At 39.6% G+C, this 23,556-nt stretch overlaps 1 protein-coding gene and 1 pseudogene across 1 annotated transcript in view; one reads left to right on the top strand and one right to left on the bottom strand.

Moving 5' to 3' along the window:
- The window catches only part of TENM4 (teneurin transmembrane protein 4), a 1,737,111-nt gene that overhangs the window by 509,507 nt on the left and 1,204,048 nt on the right, over positions 1-23,556 (top strand).
- On the bottom strand, positions 2,796-10,831 carry LOC105729040 (leucine-rich repeat-containing protein 37A2-like; annotated as a pseudogene).

Genomic DNA, 23,556 nt, shown 5'->3' with positions numbered 1-23,556 from the left:
CCGAGCCTGATCACCTGGCTCCCTGCCTCAAAGCCCCCCCTTTTTTTTTAAGTTGAATGGTTGACTCTGTCTCCCAGGTGTTCCAGTCACCTGTTGAAAAAGCACCAGAATCTGTGTGATTGCCTGTGAAGCAACCCACTGCACCAGCTTAAACAGCCATGCTGAGATTTGTAGCGCTTTTTGGCCTGGGAATCTCCTGGCCTGGCTCCCTGTTTCAGTCCCCTTTTTAATCAGTTGAATGGGCTACTCTGTCTCCCAGGAGCTCCAGTCGCCAGCTAAAATGGCACCCAGACCCGTGTATTTTGTACGGAGAACTGCCACGCTGGGGCGCCAGCAAAATAGCCGCGCGGACAAAAACAGCTGCGCCGGCCAAACAGCCACGCCAGCCAAAACAGCTGTGCTGGCGACCTGTGGAGCTCCTCTGCCTGGAAATCTCCTGGTCTGTGGGCAATAAAAGTCTGGAAATGTGGCGTCCACTCACCCTCTGCGCTTTCACTGGGAGCTGCAATCCTGAGCTGCTCCTAATTGGCCATCTTGGTTTCCTCCCCCACACTCCCTTTGTTCTAAGGATATTCTAGCTTAGAGGAAATCCCAGAAGCCAACAATAACAGAATAGTGTGAGACAGAAGATAATAATAATAACCACTAACATTTAGTAGGCAGAATACAGAGATAAACAGGGTGCTGAGGGACCCAGGATAGTGACAGTTTTTTTGTTGTTGTTGTTATTGTTTAGAAAATTGCATTTAAAGGATGACTTTTAATACAGTAGGAATTTACCTAGAACAGAGGCCCTTACTTACTGATTAATGTCTTTTAGGCAATGGCTTGCTCACCTTCGTAATGCTAGGACCTGGCCTTGGCACATGGTAGGTGTACAATAAATATTTCATGAAGCCAACTGAAGTATTCAGGAAGAATAACTTTCCCAGGTCAGCATTAAAGATGCAGTCTCCAGGAATGTGTTTGATTGAAATGCAAGAACTGCACATTTTTTGGTGAAGTTTGTCTTTAAAAAACTGTAATGAGTTTACCTATAAACTAGCATTGCTTATTATTTTCACTATCAGCCAGAATTTAGAATGTTATTTTAAAAAATAAAGTGCACACACATATATACACAAAGGCTGTCTCTTCCATGCTATCCACATTTGAATTAGGCTTTCAGGAATTTAAACATAAAAGATTTTACATTATCTTGCCTGTGTGGGTGGTCAATTACAACTCTGCCAAAATCGAAAGACAAACTTTAGGAGGATTACGAGGTATTCTGTATATTCCCAGATGACCACATCTACTCCCTCTGCAAAAACTCTGAGAGGCTCCCTTTGTGAAATTAACATGTTTTGTCACATTGTGGCAGAACTTGACTGGCATTCTTTACTCTCTAGGGTACCCTCTACTCGATCAAGCAAATCCTCCTTTCTTATTTTCCACTGTCCATTACTTAAGAGAAGCCTATTGATTTTGCCCCTGAAATGACACACTCTTATTTTCAAGGCTGGGGAATATCTCTGCAAGTGATGAGCAAGGAGATTTGGGACAAGGTAGAGTGAAATGAGTATTGAATTATTTTGTTCAATCAAAAAACAAAACAAGCAAAAACACAGATTGAATACCCATTGGTAGTATGCTAGATGATGCTGATAGAAGGTGAAGCTTCTTTATTTGAGCCACTCTAGGTCTTGTAATAAAGATAAGCATAGAAGTAAATAATTTTAATAACACGATGAAAGTGCCATAATCAGAGTTAAGGGTAGGGTGCTTTGGCAGTATGCCAGAGTGATGGGAATTGTACAGGCTGTCTGTAAGTGACGATGGGTTGATTGAATCTAAAAGCAATAACAAGCAGGAGTTAACTAAGTGAACACCTTTCTAGATGTGGGTTTTCAAGGGCAGTGAGGTCATAGGTCAAGGAAACAGTGAGATATAACAGTCAGAAAAAAAGTATGTAGGCAATAGCTCTAGCTGGATTGTCAGGTATGAGGGGACTTCACAATGTTCATGAAAAGGGGGAATCAAAAGGTAAAAATAAAAATACATGAATTTTATTTCTCATAGAAGCTCCATCAAGTTAAAGTAAGACGCTTTTGTAAGCAATGATACTAGCTATATGGTCCATCCCTGAAGAATCAGTTTCTAGGAATTTAACCATGTCAATTCAGTCTTTTTGATATTGTTAACTGAAGAAAAATGAGTGCCTTCTACAGATTTATTAAGAAACAAAAAGAAGTCAGAAGGAGCCAAATCAAAACTGTAAGGTGGATACCTAATATTTTCCACAGAAAGTCTTGTAAAATTGCCCTTCTATGATAAGGAGAATGAGCAGAAGCATTGTCATGGTGGACAAAAAACCCTTTGGTGAAGTTATCCTGGGTGGTTTTCTGCTAAAGCTTCGGCTAACTTTATCAAAACACTTTTTTTTTTCTTGTCTATACTACAGGAGAACATTCCAGAAAAAAAAAACTCTAAATTTCCCCCCCGCAAGAACAACGGTATTTAATTGTAAAATCTCCACCCCCTGAGGGTATGTTTTCAGGTCTGGGTAACTAATTAGACTGGGAAACAAGGGAGGGCAAGATGGCCCTGTGCTTCCCCTGCCTGCTGCCTCTGGTGGATGCGTGGGCCGCTGGCTTCAGTACTGTTTTTCTTTCTGATGGCCCTTGTTATTTCTGCATAAATATTTAACTACACATTCAAATGTCTTACTGCATTGCTAGAATTAACTATATTATGAGAAAAATAATATTTTTCAGAAGGCCTGAGGTAGACTGGGGTCACTCTGTGTTCTATTCCTACAGCAGGGCCTCACTCTCCTTCTTCCCCTCAGCAGCAGACTCTCTGGTTGGGGTCTTCTCTATTGGGGCTTTGCTGTCCCCAGTGTCCCTGTTGAAGATCTCATCCTCATTGGAAGACTCCTTGTCCTGCAGCTTCTGTGTCATGTTTTTCACGTGTGTGACACTGAGAGGTCTGTACGTATCCCTAAGCCAGATCGGCTGTCTTAATAAGAAAAAGCCACCCTGAGTCGCACTTTGCAGTGAGCATGTCCTGTGTGGCAGATATCTGGAAATGCCCCTTGAGAATCCTTCATCTTCCTTTGATGCCCTTCTATGAGAATAAATCTCAATGAGACAGAAAATTAGGATTAAAATTGTTACAATGACAGTCACAGATATTGCCAAGATGAGTTTGTTGTTGTAGCCATATCCTGGAACAACTTTAGTGAGCTCACTTGATTTCTGCTCTTTCTGTTCACTCTGGGCTTCCGTGCTCTCGTTGATATAGTTCTCAGTTTTCCACTGGTCCATATCCCATTCTGCCTTGGACACCTTTACTTCTTGTTGTTCACTGAGAAGCTTCATCAGGAGGCCTGTCCTGGAGATGAGCTTAGCACAGGCTAATTGCACTTAGGTCTCAGAGCAGTCCATCTTCAAGGTCCGGATTACATGAGATCTGAGTCTTCTCACGTTCTTGTTAGGGATGAGGGACTGTAGCTGCTGGTTTAGCTGAATTTCAAACTGATCACCTGGGGATGAGAGCAATGGGTAATTGAAGATTTTGGGCTTGGGGAACAGGTCAGTGCCCAGGTCATTGTATTCCCATTATGTTTCATTGGTTTACTTAACAGTTGGCTCTAAGTTGAACATAGTCCCAGCAGAATCCACCTCAGGAGGATTATTGTAGGTTGTGTTTTCAGAGATGGTGCCTTCTGGCATAGTGATGTTTTCCATAAAAATGTTTTCTTCAAAGGCATTTCCTGCAGTGGTGTTTTTTACATTAGTGTTTTCTATAAAATGTTCTGAAGGAGCAAATACTTCTAGAAAGGATTTCTTTTTTTAGAAAGGAAAAAAGGGAAAAAAAAGGAAGAAAGAAAGAGAGAAAGAAAAATAAAAAGAATGAAGGAGAGGAAAAAAAGGAAGAGAAAGAGGGAGAGAGAATGGGAGTATTGCTTTATTGCCCAGGCTAGAATGCAGACTAAAAATGGGTATTGAAAACCTCTTTTATGCCAATAATTGTGCTTAACAATGGAGACAGGAAGGAATAAGGGAAGAAAATAACAAACAAGCAGCCAACCAATATTTCATTTAAACCTATGAAATGCTATGCAATTACTGAGGAGTGATTTACTTTCATACCAGTATGTTTTGTGTATTTGAAGTGGAGAGTTCTATAAATGTTTATTAAGTTTACTTGTTCTGGGTCTGAGTTCAAGTCCTGGATATCCTTGTTAATTTTCTGTCTCGTTGATCTGTCTAATATTGACAAAGTGATGTTACAGTCTCCCACTATTATTGTGTGGTAGTCTAAGTCTCTATAAGTCATTAAGAACTTTTCTTATGTATCTGGGTGCTCCTGTATTGGGTGCATATATATTTAGGATCATTAGCTCTTCTTGTTGCATTGATCCTTTTACCATTATGTAATGTCCTTCTTTGCCTCTTTTGATCTTTGTTGCTTTAAAGACTATTTTATCAGAGGCGAGAATTGCAACTCCTGCTTTTTATTTATTTATTTATTTTTGCTCTCCATTTGGTTGGTAAATCTTCCTCCATCCCTTTGTTTTGAGTCTTTATGTATCATTGCATGTGAGATGGGTCTGGATGCAGCATACCTATGGGTTTTGGCTTTTTATCTAGTTTGCCTGTCTGTATCTTTTGATTGGGGGATGTAGTTGATTTAAATTTAGGATTAATAATAATATATGTGAGTTTAATACTGCGATTTGATGCTAGATGGCTGTTTTGCCCATTAGTTGATGTAAATTCTTCATTATGTTGATGCTCTTTACTTTTTGATTTATTTTTGGAAAGGCTCATAATAAGGCTCATAATAATGATAAAACAATCTCATAATAAGCAGATGTTTTCATTGTTTGGTCCTTCAGAAAGTCAATCGGCAAAATGCCTTGAGCATCCCCAAAAACAGTTGACATGACCTTTGCTCTTTTGACTGGGCCACGTCCACCTCTTTGTAACCATTGCTTTGATTGTGCTTTGTCTTCAGGATTGTACTTGTAAAGCCATGTTTCACCTTCTGTTGTAATTATTTGAATACATGTTTCAGGAGCTTGGTCACACTTTTAAAAATTTTCATTCAAATCTCTGCAGTTAATCTGGGTGCATTGGTTTGGCATTTCCTAGGATTTGTCTAGTGAGTGGACAGTTTGCTCAACTTTAATTTCTCAGTCAGAATTATGTAAGCTGAATCAACTGAAAAGTCAATGGTGTTGATTATTGTTTCTGCTGTTAATCATCAGTGCTTTTCAATTAGGGCTTGGACTAATTTTTCCTCAGAAATTGATGTGGTTGGTCTGCCTCTGTGGGCTTCTTCTTCAATATCAACTCATCCCTTCTTAAAATGAGTGATCTGTTTGGAGTCTGATGATTTCTTTGAGGCATTGTCCTTAAAACTTTTTGTAAAGCATCAATGAATTTAGCATTCTTTTACTCAAACTTCACCATGTATTTGATGTTTGATCTTGCTTCAATTTTAGCAGAATTCATGTGTTCTGATATTGGCCGTTTTCAAACTGATGCCTTATCCTTCTTAGTATCTCAAACTAGATCCTGTTCTGACATGTTATAACAAGTTAGTATGAGTTTATTTTGATGCCAAAAAAAGTTTGAAATTTAAGCCCAGTTTTTTCACAATATGCATTTTTATGAGGTTTTTGAAGATTCTTCGTATGTGTTGGGGCACAAGATGAGGCTAAGGATAAGGGCTAGTTAGAAAGGGCTTAATAAACTTGGCTAAGGAGTTTGAATGCCATCCAGGTGCCATGGGGAGCCATTAAAGAAAGATAAGTAGGGGAATGTCAAGGTTAGGTAATTGTGCTTAGAACCATTCAGTTACCACTAATGGCCTTCATACAAGGCCACAAGTGGTCCCAAGTCCTCACAAGGATCAGAGCATTGGGAAGCAGAAAGAAGCCTTACATATAGTCCTAATCAGAGTGTTGGGGAAACATGGGAGCCTTCTCTACAAGATTTCAGTAGAGAAGATAAGGCAAAGCAGGGAAAGAAATTGCAAATGTTTAGTCTTTTTTAGGGAATTTCTAAGCTGTTTCTTATAATAGTTGTTATCTCAATCTTATCAATGTTTTATCAGAGTAATATAGAGATATTTAGGAAAAAAGATCTAAAGATGTATATTTTTATCTGAGCTACACGATATATTTTATAAGTCTACCTATTAGGTCAAACATATTGATACCACACCAACAAAATTGCAAGGTAGTTTTCTTATAAAATTTTTCAACGGAATATCTTTAATGCCCTTCACTGACATCTAATGAAAATTTTCATCATTTGTTTGGAAATGTATTGTCCCCTCCGTGTTCTTAAATGATATTTCCATATCAAGCATTTAGCTCTATGATTAATATTTTTTCATTTAAATTCTATTTATTTTCCATATTGTGATTTTTTTATATACCCTCATTGGCCCATTGTAATAACTGACCGTGTTTGCTTGGCAAGAGAGTAAATGTTCATTTGCATATGTCTGGTTCCCTGCTAGAAGCTAGAAGGTGGCCTTGCCCTTTTGCAAGCTGCTTTGTTACTGTTGTCCAAATGAGTATAGGTTAGAGGGTAAAGGGCTGTGTCCTGAGGGTACAGGTCTTAATATTTCACTCTCAGCCCTGTTCCAAGCCAGATTTCTAGAACTGTGGTTGAAGTAAGTGTGAAGTAAGTGTGAAGCAGGGGTAGGAGATGGGAGATTTACTCTTGTTTTCAGTCACAATTGCACTTTTTCAGCATATAAAAATGTTTCTAAAAATGGCTTCAAGTCAACATTTGATAGGGATATATACTGGCACTTGGGAGAATAGGGATGTTTTTTATTCTCAAAAGAACATCTTAACATCTCCCTAAGTGCTTCTAAAAATCAGCTTCATTAACTATTTTTTAAAAACTAGGAAATTACTTTATGCATCTTTATATCTTTAGATGCTCCAATGACAGACAGGTGTGGCAAAGCTGTTAGCTTTGGAAGTCAGAGCTATTCCATATTTCATTCAGATAACAAAAGCCAGCCTGGGCAACATAACAAAACCCCAGCTCTACAAAAAAATGGTTTTAAAAATTACCCTGGCATGATAGCGCTCACTTGTAGTCCCAGCTATTCAGGAGGCTAAGACAATAGGATTGCTTGAGTCCAGGAGTTTGGTTATAAGGTGCTCTATGACCATACCACTGCACTCCAGCCTGAGTGACAGAGTGAGACACTGTCTCATTCATAAATACATACATACATACATGTTGCCTTAGGATATATACACATTCATATGTCCTAGTAGGTGGAAACATTTTTTCAGCTGTTTAATTGCTAATCACCACTGTACATAGTATGAATTTGGGAATTTGTGTAATTCACTTTTTATGTTGGTTATAAAAACCTGGAGTAACCTGTGCAAAAATATGTTGTACCCACAGTAAAATATTTTTACACTAGGTATTTGACTGTATTTTAATACCATTCTAAGTATGTATATTTGTTACTTTGAGTTACCAACTGACTTAATTCCGCATCCAGGTGTATAATATGCCCACCAACAAATGGCAATAATATAATCCAGTAGAGATAAGCGTGGTCATTTGTCAGTTTTTTACAGCTCTGTGTGAATATCAGATAGTAATCTCAAGCATAAGTTAATTCTTAATACCTTCTGCACTATGCCCTCCAATCTATGCTTACCCAGTCTTCCCCATCTTAGTAAAAGGTACCACTGCCCACCCATTTGCTCATGCTAGAAGCCTTCCCTCAGGTCAGCCTTGACTCCTCCCTCACCCTGCAGCCAATCACCTGCAAGCTTTGTCAATTTTATCTTCAGAAGAATTTTAGCAGCATTCTTCTTTTTTCACCCCATGATCCTTACTTATTTATTATTTTTTAGTGTCTGCCTATTGCACTTGAATTAAAATTCAAAGTTCTCCCAGGATTCTATGTAAATTTCATTTGCTACTCTTCCCATCTTCTGCCTCTGAGCATGTCAAGATCTTTCCCATGTCAGATTCTTCACTCATTTCTTTGCTTCCTCTTGAAATGTTTGTGCCCTGAACTTGGCTCTTGTCCATCCTTCAAGTCTTAACTTAGAAATTACAGTGAGGCCTTCCTTGTCCATGCTCCCTCTATCCAGCCTACCCAATATGGTCCTTTATCTCACTATTCTTATATTAATCTTAAGTTACTGATTTTTTTGACTTGTGCATTTCCTGTTTACCCTGATAAACTGTCAGCACCATAGGGTAGGAATGATATCATGCTGTCTTGTTCACCAGCTTGTGTTTCACACTACCTATTGCACCTAGCAAATAGCAGAACTCAAGACAAATATCACTGAAGAAATAAAATATACTAAGAGCAGAAGATAAAAAAGGATTAGGATACTATTTCTGCCCTCATGGAGTTTACATTCTGTTAGAAGTGACAGACAGGGAAACAAGTCTTCAAAATGTCTAGAGATAAGAGCTTTACTGGAGCTAAGTTCAAGGCATAGAGATGGTGAAGAAGAACTACATGAGTAATATAAGGATATTGGCACTGGAGACAGACAAGTAGGTTGAATCCTCAGTTACAAATTGTTTTTACATTTTAAACAATTATAAATTGTTTAAAATTATAATTGTTTACATTAAAAACGATTATGACTTGTTCTTACATTTTACTATTATTTAGGGTATTAACATCTTACATCTTACACCATGTGAGATGTTAATACCCTAAATAATGGTAAGTAACTACTTTAAATTAGTAGATTTTCCACTGTTACTGCTGCCATTAAGAATGATGTCTGTTTAATTAGTGTAATTCTGGAGCTCAGTATACTGTTGAATTAAAATATTTAACTTTCAAACCAGTGTTGTTTTTCTGCTACATAGAGATTGGCATTTAAAAATTCAGCTCAGAATCCCCCTTTTCTAAAAAGTCCTCTCTATTTCAAAATAGTGTATCCCATCCTCCTCTGAGTCACCTTTGTGCCTTATGATTGGGAGCATGTTGTTGTTTTTAAAAGCCTGAAGGACTCTCACTGTTCTTCTGTGCCCAAATATGAAAGCAAAGGAGAGACTAACTGAAGTGTCAGCTTTACAACTGAGTGAGAAGTTGAAAACATGGTTGAGTGTGTTAGCCTCACAAATACCAAAATAGACATAAAAGAAGGAGCTGAAGAGCTGCAGGCCTTCCAAACTTCTGTAAGGGTAGGGAGCAAACCAGACACCATGGTCTCTCCAAATGGGCGAATTCCAAAAAGAGAAGATGAAGAGAAAAGTGGCTGAGCTAGGTCATTCTTCCAACCAAGGCTAGGCATAGAGGATGAAAAAAAATTCCAAAGGTGTCACAATATTGACATCTCTGTACTTGGAATCATGAAGCCAGTGAAGAGGGCTCCTCCCCCATATTCTGCTACCAAGACAGCCAACTCCAGCCTCCAGAGCCAGCAGGCCTGGGTTTAAGCTCTCACTCTGCCACTTGTAACTGATAACACTTCAATCTCTGTTAGCTTCCATATTCTCAATTGTAAAATAAAGTTGATAATAACAGTGTCTACCCCATAGTGTGAGGCTAAAGCAGATGAACATGGGTAAAGCACTTACCACTGGATTTGGCACATAATCAATGTTCTTATTTCTTAGCTAGGATTATTTTACTCTCTGCTTGAAATTGCCTTCTTGGAGGAAGAGCCGATGAAAGAGAAAAGTAGATATATAAATGAATAAATACATGCATTAATTGAAATGCTTGAGAGGGGTTGTCAGGAAAGGCTTCATGGAAGATGACACTTGGCCAAGGTGCTTAAGAATGAGCAGGATTTCTCCATGTGGGCCACAGGTCTTACAGAAAGAAGGGATAGTCAGGGTGGCGTTATAAATTTCATTGGTCTTGGGAACTTTTTATTTCATGGGCCTTGTCCTCTGTAAAAAATATATATATATTTCATATAATTATATATTATGACTGCATTGACATAAAGATAATTATAATCCAAGATGGATTATCTTTAGTTTTTCTTCTAATTAAAACACTTGTTAACCCCTAAAAGTGTCATGGGCCCTAGACGCTACACCTATTTACTTAAATGATAAGTGGGTGAACAAAGGACAAAGACACAGAGGAGACACAGCTCAGAATGTTTGGAAAGCCACGGGAGGTGTGATGTGATGGTAGCTTTTCAAGAACGACTTATTTAAGGAATGTATTTTGCAGCAAAACTCAGTATTTGCATATAAAAATCCATACAATTAGCGCACATTTTTAGCCAAGGCAGGATCAGGGAGGCCCCGGCCTGTAGGGCGGACCTGTGGGTGCCTGCCTAAAGGACGTGTGGACAGCAGAGGCGAGAAGGGATCCGATTTTTGTAACTGAAAGCTTGCTCTAAAGGACAGGTTGAAAGAGGGTGAGGCTGGATGCAGTCCACCCTGGAGCCCACCAGGGTGGGATAACCAGGGTGTAAGGACAGTTGAGATAATCTGACCCAGAGATGGAGAATTTAAAACTAAGGAGATGGCATTCTGCATGAGAAAGAGGCGGGAGACACAAAATATTCAGATCAAATGGTCTTGACAGAACACCCTTTGTGTCCACTTTATTTCAAGGAAAAGAAAACAGAACAAAACAAAAGCCTCTTGTTCTCCTACTACAGCACGCAGTTTACTTAATTCTATACAAATATACGTAAATTGTCAACTTAGCATAACGGATATAACTTAAATGTGGTATGGAACTGGTTCCAGAGTCAGCTAAGTGTCTACTCCAGACTCCCTCATTTACCAGCTGGGCCCTCTGAGACAACTCCCTTAATCTTTGTGATCCTTAGTTTTTCCATCTGTAACATCGGAGCGATCATAGTACTAACCTCACAGGATTATTGTAAGAACTAAATGGAAGCAAATACATGTAAAATGCTTAGCACACTGCCTGCACACAGTAAGCACAGAATAAATGGAGAACCTTATTAAAAGATACTGTGAAAACTATGTCCTTTTCCTATAACTTTGAGGGAAGAGGATGCAAATACAAAGTTTTTGTTAAAAAACATTGTATGTGACTTTGAATTTGAAGCCCCTCTCTCAGGAAGTCAAAATGCATAGTTCTTTTTAGATATGAATGTGTATAAGAGACACATCTTATTCCTTTGGAATCATATGGCTTCTACATTCTATTGTGTCATTATCTCTTCACATGACCCGGAGTGTAGTGTCCTGTACCTTTAAATCATCTTTCAGGCAATGATTTTTAAAGTTTACAAAATGTTCTATCATGGATAAGTCGGGGGTGCTGGCAGCCTTCAGGGTTGTTTCTAATTAAATCCTATGGATTCAATATTTTCACATTATTTAAAAATTTTCCATCTTATTCCCTTAAATTTCCCTTGGTCCTCTTCTTGCTTCTAGTTTACTATTTTTGCCAAGAGAAGGAGTAAGGGGAAACATGCACACACATCTAAATCCTTTGAAATGTCTACCATCTTCCCAGAGCTCTGAGTGGTTCAGTAATGAATTGCTTTGAGGTTAAGTTATCTGACTGTCTTGTTATGAGAGATCAAACCTGAAGGTGTGTGTTTGCTTCCAATTAACACCAACTGTGGGGATTTGAAAGTCATGTATTTCATTCATTAACCTTCAGAATGGCATTCAGAGGGGAGAATTTTTGAATTTACAACTTACAAATTATAAATTTATCAAAAGCAATAACATTATGATAATACTCATGTTAGGGACCATTAGTATCGTTAGTCTCTACATCACAAGGAGACCATGTCTACCCTGAGGACATCTTCTCTAATAACAAGAATCTTTTATCCTCTGTAGTAGAGAGAGATTTCTACATACCTTGTCTCTTGTCATCTTCACCATAGCCCTGGAAGGAAATAGGCCAGAGGTTATATTCTCATTTGATGGATGAAAAAATACTGAGTCTCAGAGAGATCAAGAGACTTGCCCAAAGTAACACTCTTACAAAATGGTAAAACTAGAACTTGAAGTCAGAATTTTCACTTCCAAGTTCTCTGTTCTTCCCACCATTCCTCATTGCTTTCCCCAGCATTGAGAGGTACAAAACAAAGAGGGTGGTTATCAGGCCAAAGTATGAACTAGGTAATTTTACCTTGCGGCCCAAGCCAGACACACGAAAGTTCAAATTTCAGATCGACCACTTTCTGCATTCGTGGCGTTGTGCTCCTTAAACTCTTTGTTCCTCAGTTTTGTCAACTGGGAAACAGTGATCACAATGCCTATTTATGAGGCTGAATCATCTAGGATGGTTTCAGGAGCAGGTGATAGCATATGTGAGTAAAAGTGACTTTGGCAATGAAAGCTTTAATTAACTCACGGAACCAGAAATCCAAGCTTTTCCAGGTTGAGTCATTGTGTGGCTCAAGAGTATAAGGCTGTGGCTCAGCTTCCCTGTTTTGTTTTGCTTTGCTTTAATTTCTCTTCATGATTGAAATGGTTGTCATGGCTCCAAACATCAGACCCTCACATGGCAACACCCAAAGCAGGAAAAACGGAGTTGGGGGCTCTCCTTATGTATCTTTTGCTCTCTTTTTATTAGGGCGTTGGGGGAGAAGGGGAGTGTGTTTTTTTCCAAAACTTCCAGGAAACTTCTCTTTTAAATCTTTGGCTAAGCTGGACCATATGCCCCTCTCCGCACCAGTCACTAGAAAGAACAGTGGGTCATTGTGGTCAGTTTGGACTGCTCATAAACTGTCATCTAATGCTAGGTTTGGAGCCCCCACTTTCTTAAACACAATTCAACTTGCATATGAAAAGAAAATGTGGGTTCTGTGACATGGTAAAAAGCCCCACAAAACTGCATACCTCAACCATACCTCGGCTTTCTGTTGAAACTGCTCTCTGTGACCCTAATGTGACAGGCAAGCAGTCTAAACCCACGCCATCTTGGCTCCTGTGATTTGTAATAAGTAACTGAGGTCTGTAATTCCCACTACTACCCAGACAATGTGTAAACTAACACTTATCTTGACTTCTGTAAACCACTTAAGTAACAATCAGAGTGACAAAAGTCCCCTGGCCCTTGGAATGTCCAGAGCCTCTCACCCTCATCTCCGCCCAGGAGGTGATTTACAGAATCCACTAGCCCTCAGAATGTCTGAAGCCCCTCATCCCCATCCCCACTTCTCACCCTCACCCCCAAGGTGGTTTTAGGGGTATAAAAGGTGTTGACACCCTCCTTTCAGGACCACAGGTTGGAGAGACACGAGTCCTCCATGGCCACTGGCAATAAAGACCCTGCAATTTGGCCCTTTTGTCTTGGTGTTGACTTTCTATGCTCGGGCCAGTACAACAGTTCCATGAGCCAGAACAGGGGATGGGATAGTGACTAATAAAGAGGTGCCCAGTTGGTCTGCCACAGAAGACTGTGTGTTTTTTTATCTTTTATTTTTTTTTAATTTATTTATTTTTATTGTATTTGGGCTCTGGGGCACATGTGCACATCCTGCATCCTGCAGGATTGCTGTGTAAGTACATACATGCCATGGTCGTTTGCTGTCTCTATCCCCCGCCCCCCGTTGCCTACATTAGGCATTTCTCCTGGTGTTATCCCTTCCCCTCCTCCCCGCTGTCCCCTCCTTCCCTCCCCTCAACACCCCACCACCTAGCCCTGTGATTGTTGTTCCCTTCCCTGTGCCCAAGTGTTCTCATTGTTCATCACCCTCCTATGAGTGAGAACATGCAGTGTTTGGTTTTCTGTTCTCGTGTCATTTGTTGAGAATGATGATTTCTAGGTTCATCCATGTCTCTACAAAGGACAAGAACTCATTGTTTTTTTATGGCTGCATAGTATTCCATGGTGTATACGTGCTGCATTTTTTTGGTCCAGTCTATCATCCATGGGCATTTGGGTTGGTTCCAGATCTTAAACAGTGCTGCAATGAACATACATGTGCATTTGTCTTTATGACAGAACGATTTATAATCCTTTGTGTGTTTTGTGATAATCAGAGAAGTCGAAGGTAAACCTCAGCTTTGCATGGCAACAGACATACAAAAGGTCTCAGAGAATGCCTCCCATCTTTACCACTTTGTGGTTTAGATCAGTGTCTACTAATTTTGTGGCTTTGGACACACCATTTAATTACTCAAAGCCTGTTCCTTATCTTCAAATTATGGATAAGAATTTCTATTCAATGGAGTTGTTGAGAAGGTCAAAAACAAAATAATATCTGGAAAAGAGTTTTGTAAGTTATTGAGTGCTATACAAATGTAAAGTATCATATTTAACATTTAGAGTCAAAGCTGCAAAGATACTTACAGCAGGGACAGACTGCAACACTGCAGTAGACATATGTGGAAAGCAGATAGCTGGTAGGAAAGTTTTCACGTGTTTGGCAATGTGCTGCCGATAATATGGAATACCAGTCATCTCATTGTTCTGCACATTTAAAAATAACGTCCAGCTTTTGTTCTGGGACACGTTGTACCTAAATATAGTGTCAGACAATACAAAAGAAAAAGATTCTATGCATTAAAACTGACACACAAAAAGACTAACTTCTTTGCTGCTTTCTTTGTCCAAATTCCCCCTCACAGTTCAACACCTCAAATTATTAATAATGTTAGCTGGTTTTCTGTTTTCCAAGTCTTTATGCTCTAAGACCAAATAAAAGGGGCAAGGTCTTTGACATGTAGATGCAAGAGTGCTTACTTATTTCAGATGACTTAAATTCATGCATTACCTTTATATTCTAAGCAGTTTTACAAGATGCTTATTTTTATTCCCATTTATAGGGTAGAAAAATCACAGCTTGCTGAGATTAGATAACCTGTTAAACTTCCATAGCTAGCAAATGAGGGAGCCCAGATTTTCACTGAGTGCTTCCCAGCTCCAAAGCTTATGTCATTTCCTCTGTTTCTCTACTTTGTCACCTTTTCCGTGAAGTCTTTTCCAATCAATATCATAAAGCGTTTGCTGAATTCATGTTACCAATGGTTAAGGCAAAGAAACCAGGATGTTTCACCTTAAGTCTCTCTGAGTCTGCCCCAGGCCTTGAACTTCGCTCTACTCCTCATCTCCTTCAAGAATTTTACAAGAGAAAGGATAAAGTAAGGGCAGGAGCTATGGCTTATGCCTGTAATCCCAACACTTTTGAAGGCTGAGGCAGCAAAATCATTTGAGACTAGGAGTTCGAGACCAGCCTGGGCCACATAGTGAGATCCTGTCTCGACAAAATATTTTAAGGATTAGCTGGGTATGGTGGTACATACCTGTAGTCCCAGCTACTTGGGAGACTGAGACAAGAAAATAACTTGAGCCGGGAGATCGAGTCTGCAGGAAGCTATGATCCCACCGCTGCATTTTAGCCTGGGTGACAGAGGAAGAGCTGATCTCCTAAAAAAAGAATAAAAGAAGTGAGCAGCTTCTAAGCACAGCTCCAGCTTAAAGAAACAATTTATGATCTTGAATGTAACAGCTGCCTTCAGGTTAACGATAACTTCCTGCTGTCCCAAGATACAGGGTGGGCACCTACTTCACATTTGCATTGCTAAAGAGTCTGTTTTTTATTTAACAGGTTTTTATGTAATACTTACACTGGGGAAGCCCAGTGTTAAGCCTGGCTTATTCTGATAATTTATCCTAAAACAGGAAAAGAAAAAAAGAAGAGAAAAAAAACAACCTTTGTCCTAGAAGTAAATGCAATTCTTTACTTCTGTAGACTGGAAACTTTACATTTTACTTAACATTCTCTATTCTGCCTCCATTTATCTGGACTCAAATTTGTATCAAATTTTTAAAAAATCTTAGGGTCTAGTGTTGGCCAAGACACCTACTTATAAGTGATAAGAGTTCAGATCCTAATTCGAAGATGGGATGCCAAGGTAGTGTCTGTTAGGTTGTTTTGCTTGGAAGTCGCCACCCATTGACTCAGTTTTATTCATTTCCTCAGCAAGAGGACAATTAGATATTAATTTGCCACACCTCTTAATTGTCTGCAACTTACGACTTTAGAGTTTGATTTTTTTCTCACATAAGAAGCTGGAGGTAAATGCTCATGATCTAGGTTCATTGGTTCAGTAATGTCAACCTTAATCTCTCCTTCAGTGTGCCGTAACAGCTTCACTAGCATTAAGCATCCCGTCTCTATTTAATCCAGAAAGGGTGAAAAGAAGTAAGAAGGAGATGCCAGCCATATCTATCTCTCTTTATTAGGGAATCCAAGAGCTTTTCTAAAATACTCAGCAAACTTCCACCTACATGTTTGTAACCTAAACCAAATCCCTTGGCTACCTATGGCTGAAAGGGAATTTGAATAGTTAGCTCAGCTGGCCTCTAAAATAGAGCAAAGAAGGTGGTGGGGACTGGATGCTAACATAGCTGCACTGGTGTCTTTTTCAAGGACTGATATTGCCAGAGACAGGCATCACAGCTCAACTTGGAGTTCCAAGTCTGGATTGTTTAAGTTCACAGTAAGACAATAATCTTGACATTCGGGTTTGCTGGGAGAAAACAAAGAGGAGATATTCTCTAAATTATCAAAGTTCTCCTTTATATATCAATGCCAAAGCTTGATCAAGTAAGGCAGGATGCTTTCTAACAACTAGGAAAGGAAATAAATATCCAAAGACCAGTAAAGACCTCTGAAGGTTAACCTAACACTCCTTAAGCCCCTAGGCCTTGGCCAAGGTTGAGGGAAACAGAGTGATGGAAAACCTGACAGAAATGCTAGATAAATTGAGAAAGGATCCTCCAATACCTGAGCTGATGCCTCACTTGAGCCCCTTGCACCTTGTGCCATGTGCCTAGACTTGAGGGAAAAAAGAAAAAGAAATTTTTATGTGGGCCCAGACTGGTTACAAAGATATACATGCCACACTGATGGCGTAGGATGAAATTACAGCCAGAACCAGATTTTAGATCTAATTAGGCTTGGTAAAATAGTTTTCACAATTTTATAAGGTAATGTTGGTACAGTAAAGGTTTCAAAGATTTGCTAAGTTTTCACTTGGTTCAGATTTGCTGAACCTGAGTGAATAGTGACCCTCAGATTTATGTTCTTCTAGAACTTAGAATGTGACCTTATTTGAAAAAAGGGTCATTGTAGGTAATTAAGATGAGGTCATACAGGAAAAGGGTCAGCCTGTGATCCAGTATGACTGGTGTTCCTATAAGAAAAGGAGAAGAGACATAAAGATAGACACACACAGAGGGAAGATGTGAAGACACATAGGGAGAATGCCATGTGATGACAGCAGAAGCTAAGAAGGGGTAAGAAATAGATTCCTCCCTAGAGTCTCCAGTGAGGGGAGCGTGGCCCTGCTGACACCTTGATTTTAGACTTGTCACCTGCAGAGCTGCGAGCCAATACATTTCTGTTGTTTAAGGCACCCAATTTGGAGTTCTTTGTTTTAGTAGCTCTAACAAATTAATACAGATTCCTACAGCATAGTACCTTATGGTAGACAGGCTGACACCACCCTTGCCTCAGGCACTTCTCTTTCTGCAAAACCCCGAGTGTTACTCAGCCAACTGAGGGCTCATTTTCCCCAAACCTTCATCCTAGTTCCTGAGGTGAGGGGGCCTCATCAGTGCTCTCCTTAGCTGAAGTGTCCATCCTGGAGGAGGGGAAACAGCATAAGGAGCACAGGAAATTGCCAACTTACCCTCTCTACACTCATGTGAGGATTCTCCAATAGCAAACCATATCCTAAGAATTCCTCAAGTCTAGGCACATGGCATGCTTAACAATTGACATGCCCCCATCATCCTTTACTCTCTCTATTGCAGTTGACAACCAATGCATCGCTATGCCCTGTTGTTTCTACCTCTTTATTCGTCTCTTCTAACCTCCTTCCCACTTGCCCTCTGCTATTGCTCCATTTCAGATATTTTTTTTTCTTCTCAATGGGTATCCCTGCCTCAAGTCTTACTCTTCCTAAATCAGCCCTCTACCCTATAGTGACAATAATCTTTCTATAACAAAGGTTTCAACACTCAGTGTCCCTGTGCAAAACCCTTCAGTGTCTTCTCATTGCCTTCAGCTCAAAATCCAAACACCTTACTGAATCTGTGCCAGTTCGGCTTCTCCAGGAAGCAGACACCAAGACAGAATGACAAATATACAAGATTTGTGGAGGGAAATGCCTGTGAGGGAGAAGGGGAAGAGACAGCAGCCATGAGTGGGAAGAGCGTCAGATCATAGTGCCGTCCTGACACTGTGCAGGGGGAAAGGAAAGGAGAGTGTTGAGTAAGAAGTGCCAAAGACGCTCTCACATGCAGGTCTGAGAAAGTTGTGGCCAGTTTAACTGGGAAGACTCAATGCAAAGATTGCCCTTCAGAGAAGTCCTATTGAAGTAGGAATGGCCCAGCTCTGGTACCCCCACCATGCCAGACATTGGCTGGGAGCATGTCTGGGACGGCATGAACTCCATATGAATCAAAAAGTATAGTATCCAGAGGCTCTCAGTAAGTTAATACTCCCTGCAGCAGGTTCTTTCTTAGAGGGAGAACTGAGCAGCATGCTCCCAGGTCTACCTCAAAGTCAAACAAAGGATCTCCATCATCTAGTTTTTGCTAATGTCCCATAACTCACCTCTTAAAACACAATGACGTAGACTCTAGGTCTGGCTATGCATCAGCTGGTCTGTGCTCTATTCTCTAGCTTTGATACCTCCGTGCATATACCATTACTCTGCCTGGAATGTCCTCCCTTCTCACTACCCACCTAGTTACCTGGCTAACTCTTCCTCCAACATGTCTAATTCTGTTTATGTGTCTATTGCCCATCACTAGACTATGAGTTCCCTAAGGGCAAAAATTTTATTTTTCACTTGTTAATTTCCTATTGAAAAACGTGAAATCTTCAACTTGAAGAGAGTTTAATAAGTGATGAATGATGGATGGATGAATGAATAAAAGATACCCCACCCCTCAATATTATAAAGTCCCAATGTCAGAGGAAAAGTTCAGAAGTAGCATAGTCTAGCCTTTGGCAGGAAAGTTTCTATTCTGTCTTGGTCAGGTGAAAATTTCTGAACCATTTTGACATCAGCAGAGAGAGAGAGAGATTTCTCCAGTACTGCCAGCGAGAATGTTTCTTAATGTCTAACCTCAATCTCTCCTAATGCTGCTGTTAAGCCTAAAACACAAATTAAGAATAATGCCAGCAATTTTTAGTCAACAACTTATTGCACTCATTCTGAAGCAGGAAATAGATCCATTATCCTTGAAATACAAGCAAATAGCTGACCAGCATAATTGTATCTGTCTACACAAGTGACAAAATTAAAACTAATATATGTACCAGAGCAGGACAATTAGCTTAGTGTGAGTAATCTGGGTTACTTTTATACTTTTATTCTGACAGACCCAATCATCTTTTGTTTTCACAAATGTCGACTGCCTTCTTTGAAGTCATCAGTACCATCCATAGTGGATAATATGCTTGAAGTCTTACAAGTAGGCTTGTTTTTTATCATATCAGCCCTCTTCCTACATTGGCACCAGTAGCCAAGATAAAAACTAACAAAAGGTAATCTTCCACAATAAACATAAAAACAGAATCATAATGACTAATTTTGTTCATTTTTCTCTCTGTAGACATCAGATACTATTTCTGTGGAGTATTACTTCTTTAGCTAGAATTTAGCCACCGGCAGTGTGCATATATGAGTGGAATCCAGGGGAGGAAGAAGAATGGAGAGGGCCCAGTGCTGTGACTGCATCTGGTTGTGGATACTTGGGAGGCACTATTTAGGGACTCCCAGAGGTGCTAGGGGACAATTGAGGAGGAAGTCCTAAGACTAATGCGATTTTATAAAATTTCTTTGGATCAAACGAACAACAACACAACATCAACATAAAGAATCATATCTTTATTTTAGTTCTAGATGGATGAGATCTGAGTTATCCAAACATCTGGCCTTTTTCAATACTACAAAAAAATGAGAACACATTCCCTTTCAAATATTCCTTTTGCAGATCTTCCCCTAGTAATGCAACTCAGATGTACAGGACAACCCACAGCTGCACATTTGGGCAAGATGACATCATCAGGAGAGCTTCTTAAGAAATTACTTATGATAATGTTGGAATACATGAAAATTGGTATTATGGCATTAGAGGAAAATCAGGAACACTAGATCTAGATAAGATTCCGTCTTTTCAAAGGGTTTGGCTTGTGATCAACTGAGGAGTCTGCCAGACCCTCTTTACAAGGAGTTCTTGACATGTCTAGATGTTAAAGGAACAACTTCTATTTTCATCGGTTCACATGACCTTTTGTCTTCTCTCTTTTCCTTTTTCTTTTTCCTTTCCTTTCCTCCCTCCTTGTCTTTTTCCCTTTTACTTTCAGTCTTTCATTTCCCTTCAAAATTCTAAGGCCCTGTTATTTTGCAAATATCAGAAAATTGGTTATTTGAGGAGCAAATATTTATCAGCATATAATTCTAGAGATACATAATTATAGTTTGTCTCCTAGAAGAGGGCTCTTTTGCAACCAGAAGAGCCTAAGATTGGTTAGATACTAAGTGCAGTGGAACAAGGATGGTGTTAGAAGCATATACAGCCACAATGTGTGTGAAGGAGAAGGGTATAAGCCTTCCTTCTGGGAAGGTATTTCCAAGAATTTCTTCCTGGAAGTGATACTCGAGGTGAACCTTGATTTAAATAATAGTTGTTGGTAAAAGAGAAGGAAAAGAAGAGTCCTAGGCCCATAGCATATCATGAGCAAAGGTATAAAGAAGAGAAATAGTCAGTTCAATATAAGTAGCTTAGTAAACAAGAAATTGGTAAACTGAGGCTGGAAAGGGAGACAGGATCCAGGTCACAAAGAACCTCATGTTTCTCCTAAATAGCTTAAATTACTAAGCTATCAGAGCACACCATGAGGACTCACGGAAGCCTTTTAAGAGTAAGAGTGGTATGGTCTAGTTATTATTGTAAGGATTCATTCTGTGGATAGTAGGATGGATGGGTTGGAGGGGAGAGAGTGTAGAGACTCAAGGCAGGGGCAGCACTAAAGGAGCTATTGCAATAGTGCAGAGGGGAGATGATGATTGCTGAACTAAGTAGCGGAAGTGAGCATGGGGATAACTTGAGAACTGTCCAGGACTTCACAACCAGTGGAATGTGGGGCTGAGAAGGGACTGGATTCTGATTTGGGAACTGTTTACTGTGAAGGGCAATGTGGGAGCCAGAGAAAATCTGAAGTGAGGGGGAAAAGGGAAGAAGTTGAATTTAATTCTGTCCAAGTCAAGCATGAGGTGATGGTGGGGGAAGGCCAAGTGGAGAAGTCCAATAGACAGTTATTATTGATCAGCATCTGAAAAAGGAAATTAATTAGGAAATAGATTGGGGTGCCAACAGCATGTATATGACCTTGAAGTCCTGAGGATGTGTGGGTCATTATAAGTGGAAGTCATTGCATTTTCTCATCTCAGGTTAAGGACAGCCAATTCCCCTTTTTTTCCCTCATGATAATCACTAACATGAATAGAGTCCTTAACGGCCCACACAGCACTTTCACAACCTTATTTTATTTGAACCTTGTCCCTTATACAACTCTCACTTGTACCTATTATCATCCCCATTTGCATACCAGGGAGATGAGTAGAAAGGTCAAGTGATTTTCTCTAGGTCACGCGGTTAATAAGTGGAGATGCTAGGGCAGCGAGCCTGGTTCTCTGGTTTTAAATTTTTGACAAGTTTAGGTTTCATTTCTTGTTTTCCCTCCTAGCACCGTATGTTGGAAGAAGTGTCTTGTCTACCATTGTGTCGTGCTTGGCACACTGTCTAGCACATAGCAGACAACAGTCATGTCATAAGTTAATATATTTCATTTTAAAATTATATTCTTGTGATAATTTCCTCTAGGTTTATTTTGAAGCAAATAGTTCTATAGCTCCAAGAGATAGTAACTTGAACCAACTAGTCACTTATCCCGCCGTATGTAAATTACACTGTTTATTCTTCTACCACAGAGCTTGACATACTGAATTATGATTTTCCCACTATATCCTGCTTTAGACTGAGAGCTTCTGGAGGGCAGGGTTACCATGAATTAATAATTAAAGAGCAAGATTTCTCTCACTTGCTTATTTAAATTATTTTAATGATCGTGTCCTTCTGTGACCCATCTCTGGCAAAGGCCACTTTGATACTCTCTTCTGAAACTTACATAAGCCTCTCTTGCAGTAATTAGGTTACCACAGTGAAATTGTTTGCATCTCCCCTAAAAGACTGTAAGCTCCTGAAGACAGAGATTATGCCATTTTATATCTGTTTCCCCAGTGCTGAGATGCAAACAGTTATACTGTTAGCAAATTAATTACTGCAATGGGGACCTATGCATGGTATGAAATCAATACCTATTCACTGAATAAACAAATGACAAGTGCAAGATACATTGAGTTCTAAGCTGTCTGAGCGGGAACCTTAGAAAATATTCAGTTCCTCTTCTTTGTCTTCAGATGAAGGAAATAAGACCTAGAGAGGATAAGATAATATTGAAAGGTCACACAAGTCCAGTTAGTGGCTCGAAGATCCTTGCTTCTATATTTTGCAAAGAATGAATCAAGGCATAGGAAGCTGGGAGGGAAAAAGTACATATTAAAAATATTCCAAGTCTGCGGCACCTAGTAGGGCATACAGAGGAAAAGGCAAATATAAAATAAAATGTAGCCATTATTGTCAGCTAAGCCAAAGTGAATGAATAAAGGAATTCATTATTTCAAGTTGAGGCACCCTTTGGCTGAAAGAATGACTTGAGAGCTTAAAAGCTTCTCAAAGATGTATATCCTTTTAGCAAAGCAACAACAACAAAACCCAAATCACTTTCAGTGTTTGCATTTCAATACAGCATTAGAAGTGATGTTTAAACATTACAAGGACAGGCAATGCCAGCAGCAATTATAGGGTGGCGTCTCTGGTTCTTCCTTGAAGATTGTGAGAGGTAGAACTTCCAGAGCCAGAGTGCATTGAGTAGTCAGTACATGCCAGGCACCATCATTAACTAATTCAACCTCATAACCACCCCATGAAATAATATTGTTATCTCTCTCTTCTATATAATGGAGCTACAGCCCAGGTTTTCCATGGTCACACAGTTAGGAAATGAGAGACACCAGGGTTTACTCCTAAATCTTTCTGATTCCAAATCCATACTGTAAACCACCCTAATGATGCTGAAGATTATCTACCATTCCTGCTTCCAGAATCCCAATCCATGGACCTCTCGCATGGGCTGGAAACACCTTCCTGGGTCTTCCCAACCTATTCCTTTTCACAGGAGTAGCACTGATAAATGTTTCAAGTTTCTGGAAAAGGCTTTAGGCATTTGAGACATAGAAACACTTGAAGGAAATTGGGAAGAGGAAGAAATAAGAATACGAAAAGATGCATAAGTCACATATGTGTCTCTGGTAATTAATACTAATAATTAACTTTTAATTGAGCACTTTGCAGCCTCTGAAGGAAGGACTATCCAAACTAGAATCCCATTTCATCCTCACAGAAACTGGGAAGAAGTCAGGGACAGTCTTCTTTCCCTGATTCATAAAAGAGGAACCTGAGGTTAATGGATTTAAACTGTTGCCCAGGATG

The sequence above is a fragment of the Aotus nancymaae genome, unplaced genomic scaffold (assembly GCF_030222135.1).
Source record: "Aotus nancymaae isolate 86718 unplaced genomic scaffold, 86718_ANA_hifiasm-v0.15.2.pri h1tg000059l, whole genome shotgun sequence".
NCBI classification, from domain to species: Eukaryota; Metazoa; Chordata; class Mammalia; order Primates; family Aotidae; genus Aotus; species Aotus nancymaae.
Note: the sequence above shows the minus strand (reverse complement) of the source record. Positions and strands in the feature narration are given on the sequence as shown.